This window comes from Vigna unguiculata, chromosome 9 (assembly GCF_004118075.2).
Source record: "Vigna unguiculata cultivar IT97K-499-35 chromosome 9, ASM411807v1, whole genome shotgun sequence".
Taxonomy (NCBI): Eukaryota; Viridiplantae; Streptophyta; class Magnoliopsida; order Fabales; family Fabaceae; genus Vigna; species Vigna unguiculata.
This window is the reverse complement of record NC_040287.1, coordinates 8836885-8844055: the sequence shown is the minus strand read 5'-3', so window position 1 is coordinate 8844055 and position 7171 is coordinate 8836885.

Sequence of the window (7171 nt, the reverse complement as noted above, 5' to 3'; positions counted from 1 at the left end):
AAAGTTATGTATTAAAAATAAAATATAATAACACTTATATTATTGAATCAATTATTTATCCATTGAAAATAAATAAGTATTTGCGTTAGATATGTTAAATACTACAATTAGGATAAATATATTTAAACAAATCTATTAATCCACTAAATCTAATATAATCCAGTTACACTTTGACTAATTTAGTTAAATTAAGTTGAGTTTTATTTAATATTTTTAGTTATAATTGAAATTATAATTTGATTATGAACAAGTTCAAAGAGTTTCAAATTCACTCAATTATGTAATAAAACATTATTAGTTTAATATAGGTAATAACATTGTTTTATAAATATTATGCGCAAATATTTCATTTTATACATAACACTACAAGAAAATATTTCATGACACATGCTTTCTTGAAATCACTGGGTTGAAAAACATATTTATGATTTCTAGTTTAACATTAATTTACTTTATTTTAAAGTTAAAGGAGTAAAAATATTTTATTTCAACTACTCAATTCAATTATGCCATTGTATATAGCCAATATCTCCTCCCAGTTTTCTCCTTTCTTCACTTTCTCGCCTATTTTATCTCTCTTTTTTTCTTCTTTTTCGTATCTTATCTCTTTTAAAATCACTTCATAGCAGTTGAGAGATCAATAACAGTTATATTTAATTAAATTTTTAAACAAATTAAGTTCTTATTAATTCTAAAGGTTTTTTTTTTCTTTCTCTTTTTTTTTCTTATCATTTAGTTGTTTATTATTTTAATATAACTATATGATAAATTATCTCCATGCAAATGTGACTTATTCATTAGATTTTTTGTTTTTTTTATGAATTGTGATTGATTGAAAATTTACGCGAACATAGTTTGAAGTTGAGTGTTGTTGGATTTGGTTTGTATATAGTATAAACTTCTTGATTAAGAATAAGTGATAATTGATTAACGTAAGATTGATCAATTAGGATGATCGACCACACCAGAGATGACTGATCAATTAGGATGATTGACCACATCGGAGATGACCGATTGGATAGCAGTTCAACACAATTAACCAACTTAAAAGTGGTTTAGCATAAGTAAACTAAACAAAGATTTTAAGATATGATTGGACCAGAATTAGGTTCGTGGAAAGTAAAAATTCATAACAAATAGTATAAGTATAGGGTCCAAATTAGATAGTTAGGTATAACATTCAATACACCATGTGTTCGGACACCTACTAACTTAAGCATCAAAGTACCTTTTATAGGTAATCAAAATAGTTTGGACAGTTAGAAACTCCAACATTGAATAAGTGGGTCTGAAGAGTGAAACATCAAGAAATTAGGAGTGCCCGATCGATATTGTAAAAATCATTTAAAAAATGATTTCTAAAATGTTCTAAATTGGATTTTGATAGTGATGAGTTAATTTAGTGACTATGTTATTCATATCCTTAAATCAAGTTTTGGATTATATAAGTAGAGTAAATTTATAACCTTCCTTATAATAAATCATGAATTTGGTGTGTAGAAATATGCATATGTTGACCTAAGGGACCAAGGTTGGTTCGAATGATGTTTTCATTGTCTATTTGATGAATTAAATTTGCATTTATATTATAAATGAAAAATGAATAGTATTTTGTATATTTAACTTATTCGTGATTTTGTTTAAAGAATCATGTTATGTGAATATTATTATTGTGAATGATGAAACTTGTATGAATTTTCGGTCACATATATAAGATATATATAAGATGATATGAGAATTACTGTTTTGCTTTTGTGCATTAAGTATTGACGCATATAGTTTAACATATATACTATAATATCAAATAATAAGAAGTTGAGGGAAGCTGAGAAGTATTGCAAAATGTGTAAATGTGTGACATGGGTTGTAATGAACTTACCATGATATATTATTATTATCATGATATATTATTATTGGGTTTGCTTATAAATCCATGGCTTATATTGTATAAGATATTAGTATATGATAAGCCATACTTAATACGAGTTTTTCGAAATGTATCAACTGACATTTTTAATTTGTTAAATATCTTTTATCTTTATATATTGTTTTATTTTATAAAATGTAATAATTGTACGGGCAGGAAAAACGTTAAGCGCATACAATTTTGCTTTTATTTTAATTTCCGTTTATATAATTTGTATTTATAGATATATTTGTTATATTTTTAGGTTGTATTATATATTATATATTAGGTATTATACATACTCTAATGGATTTATATTATAGTTAGTAATTTACTTTTCCGATGCTAAAAACTCATTTCTTAAATTAAGACACTAATCCACATAGACAAATATATTTTAATAGAAATAATAAAAGTCTGTAAAATGATTTCGCAGTGCAATGTTCAGATAAAGAGAAAGTTGTTTATCAAAATAATGATAATATAATATTATTAAGTTATAATATATAAAATAAAATTATATTTATTAAAATTAAAGTAAAATATATCAAAAAAGAAAAGAGAATAACTGTTAATAAATATAGAAAAAAAGAATAACAGAGATAAATAATTTTATAAAAAAGTTTGTAAAAATAACGGTAAATTTTCAAAATTTTTATAAATAATTATATTTTAAATGATAAAATTAATATTTTGAAATATGAACACAAAAGTAAAAATCCTCTTTATATTTTATATATATATATATATATATATTAAATATATTTTTAACTCCTTAACTTTTAATAAAAATTAAAATTAATTTTTTTAATTTAATTCCTAAATTTTAAATTATAAAAATTTAACTTTTTAATTAAATTTTGTTAAATTTATTTAATATTTCCAAAACAAGAAAATTCAAACATTACACAATTTTTTTTAAGTTTATACAAATTAAAGCGACGATAATTACGTAAAAGTAAAGATTAATAAAAGAAATACAAAAGACAAGTAACCTTCTTTAAAAAAGGAGTTTTATTTGAAGCACCGGGAAAAATTGTTTGTCAACTTAATTTATTTCTTACATTATTCTTCAATCGGATATTAGACATTTCTAAATTAAAAATAAGTATTTTATAGTAAATATTTTAAAATAATTTATTTGAAAAAAAGAAATGAATCACAGAACTACGTACTTTATTTTAAAAATGAATAAAAAGTCGTCCATAATCAATCGAGAACTAGTTTTCGTAAATATAATGAATGCTTTTTTAGGATTAAACAATTAAATAAAAGTAAAATAACTAAATTTTTTAAATAATTTAAATAAAATATAGCGATATTAAAATGCAATTTATGTTACCAATCTATCTTAAATTATTAAATCGTTAGAAATTGTTAAGTTTCATTTTACCTATTTTTAAAATTATGCTGAAGTTATTATTCAATCATTAATAATTATACTAAAAATATATTCGAACTAAACTCTGACACACGCATGCAAAATTAACTAGTAATGAATAGAAATGTCAAATAAACTCGTTTTCGGGGATATTGTCCGAATTCGTTCCCGTTTTGACGGGAAATCCCCGCATTGATTGGGTATGGATATGAGTATGGGGAATCCCCGACTTTTTCAGTTGGGTATGGGGATGGATATCGGGATGTACATATCTCCGCCATAATACTCGTCCCCGTCATATCTCTATTATCGTTTAAATTATTAAAATATTCACAATTAATTAAGTAACCCTCTATAAATATATATATATATATATATATATATATATTCTATTTTTTATTTTTTTTAATTATTTGGTTTGTCATGAAACTCATTCGCATCTCCAATATATTTATTATCTTATCATAATCTTTATGTAATTATGTTAAAATGATGTATGTTAATTAAAAAAAATTTATGTCTCACATTTGAATATTTCTATTATTTTTTAATATTTTTATTTATTATATATTTTCCTTTCACACGAAAATGCTTATATCTCAATTTAAGGTAATATAAAAAAATTCTTTACTTATTATTATTATTATTATTATTAATTTTTGTTTAATTTGAAGAACTCTTTTGTTTCATTAAAATAATTTTCGTTATTTTTCAATCATTGAGTATATATGTTGATATTTGAAAAGTTTTTTTAGTTCTCTAAGATATTTTTCATCTTATCATACTTTAATTATAAATTTAATTTCCTTTGTGCATTTTCTTTTGATAGTCTCTCAAATTATTTTTAAAACACATATTTGTTAGTTTTTTTAATATTTTTATTTATTTTTTTTATTTTCATCATGTAAAATAATATTTTGATATATTCTATCTAATTATTTTTTATTTTATAACTCATTATTAATCATACTATAATTTTTTCACTTTAAATTATGTTTGAAGTCGTTAAAATTTTATATATATATATATATATATATATATAATGATATTTAGGAATAATATATGATAATTCACTACAAGAAAAACATGAAATAGTGACTGATTTAGTTAGTAACATATCAGTTATTATTTTTTGTCATTGGTGGTAGTAGTTGATTTATTATCTTAATCGATGATTAAATTAGTGACCGATACAATGATCGAATCGGTACTTGATTTGTGACCAATTTAATTACTAATTTATTTGTAATTTAATGACAAATTTTTTGGTCACTAATGATATTTCTATTTTATTTTAACCACTTCAAACATAATTTAATAATTAGTTCTCTAAGCTATTTTTCATCTTATCATACCTTAATTATACATTTAATTTCCTTTGTGCGATTTCTTTCAATAGTCTCTCAAATTATTTCTAAAACACACATTTGTTAGTTTTTTAATATTTTTATTTATTGTTTATTTTCATCATATAGAATAATATTTCGATATATTCTATCTAATTATTTGTTATTTTATAACTCATTATTAATCATACTGTAATTTTTTCATGTATAAATAACTTTTATTTACTACAATATAAAAATTTAATGTAATTGCTATGAATATTTTTTTGTCACTATCCAACATATATTGAAGTTCAAAAGATACAAAATCTATGTCAAAATTTTATTATTATGTTTATTATTTGTTCTTTGTGTCATTTTGATGTATTATAACTTTTATCAGTGTATAACAAAGAGATTCATTAAAATTTAAAAAATTGAGGTAAACAAACATTTAAAATATATTTTAATTTGAATATTTGTTTTCCTTTTATATTTTTTTTGAAATATTTTTTAATTTTATCAACTAATGTCATCAATGTTGTAGTTTGCAAATTTAATAAATGTTCTGATTCTCATGAAATTTTATTTGGTATTCTAATATAAAATGTTGACAATTATAATTTATTTCAAAGTATTTGATATGGAAGAAACAATCATCCTCCTAATATTGAATATTTGATAATATTATATTTTTTTTACCGTAATTTTTTTCTTTTATAAAAATTAATATTGAAGTAGTTAGAACACAGGTACGAGTATGGGTACGAGATTATACCCGTTACCCAATGGAGATGGGAATGAGACAAAAGTTTGATACCCGTTGAATTTGGGTACGGGAATGGAAATGAATTTTTCATGCAAGAATGGGTATGGGATAACAAAACCCATCCCCGCCCCGTTGCCATCCCTAGTAACGAACTAACAAGGCTGGTTGATTACGGGCCTTCTTTATTTACACCTTCAAACCCATAACGAAAGTTGGTTTCGCATAAAAGATTTAGGCCATTGCTTCCTTCACCCCCACAATTACTGAATGCATCTCTATAATAATAGAAAAAAGATTCAAACATACTGAAAAACCCATTTCGAAAGATATTATATGCATCTTTAAAGGTTTGTTCTATAAATCTCATTCCGAAAAACTTTCGATATGCATTTTGGAAATTCTGTTGTAAGAAATTTATTCTGGAAATTTTATTCTAAAGATTTTGTTTCGAAAATTTCATTTCAAAAATTCCGAGAAGCTTATTTCGGAAAGTTTTCAGAACATATATTTCAAAAATCATTTTTACTGAACGTAAAATAATCATTTTGAAAATTTGAAGTGGTATACGAAGACATTATGTATAGTGCAGGATGTAAAAGCTAAACATTTAAAGTAATTACAAACAATTATATTCTATTTTTCTGCTATGCATAGTTCATTATCATGGAAGAGGATGAATGGGATGTAAAATGTTATCGATCAAAATCAACACAATATGCATGAAGAGGATCCTTGGCTAGAAATACATTTTAAAAGTAAGACGTAATAATGCCATTGATAAAATGGACGTAATGTGTATAAAAAATGTATAGGTAAAAACACATTGACACTGTATTTTTATAGGAATTGGGTGATACCTCATTTTTAACTATGTATGTATGGAGGTCACATGCCTCCTAATATATATACTCATTGGTAAGACATCATATTTGATGAAATTTATAATTAGCATATTATTATATCTTGAAATTATATGGTATAATTATTCACAACGTACCCAGTTTCGTTCCAATGTGTCTAAATGGTACTCGCTTTTAACTTTGCATCTATTTAGTACCCAAATTAGTTTATTTGCATCAATTTGGTCCATTTTAGTTGACTCAGTTAAATGACTTAACGTCTGACCATGTTGACTACTTAAGTGGGGAAAAAAAAAATTATGTGGCATTATCAGGTGTGTGATGTGGAACAGTGGTTAGAAAAATGAAATTGAAAATTAAAAGGGGACGTGATTTGGGAACGAATTAGAAGAGTGTGTTCGAGTGAGAGGCAACGTGGTGAACTTAGGGTTCAAATCGAATTGGTTCCTTCGAGCGTTGCAGAGGAAATTGAAGCTGAAATTAACATCAAAGTGACAAGTATTTTGGATTCCAGGTGCGCGAATCATGTTAATTTTGTGTTTCATTGAATTAATTGTTTTTGGAATGGTGGGGTTTAGGGTTTGGTTTATTTAATTGTTTTATGCGGTGCTGTTTCAATTTTTTATTATCTGTTTGACGGTGGTTGTCCTTTTTTATGATTCCGTTGACGGTGGTGGTCCATGAAGTGTGTTTGTGGGCACGAGCAGTGGTCCCCCATTATGCTTTTGTCTATTTTCACGCTTTTGTCTATTTTAATGGTTTTGTCGGTCTTATAGTGGTATGAAATTGTAATTTGTGTTGCTTTGTTTGGGTCAAATGGGATTTCGCAGGGTAGTATTTATATGTTATTGTTGGTATGGACGACCATTTCGAAGTTGTTTTTCATCATGGTGGGAGGTTTGAGAGCAATGGGTCACTGCAATATGTTGG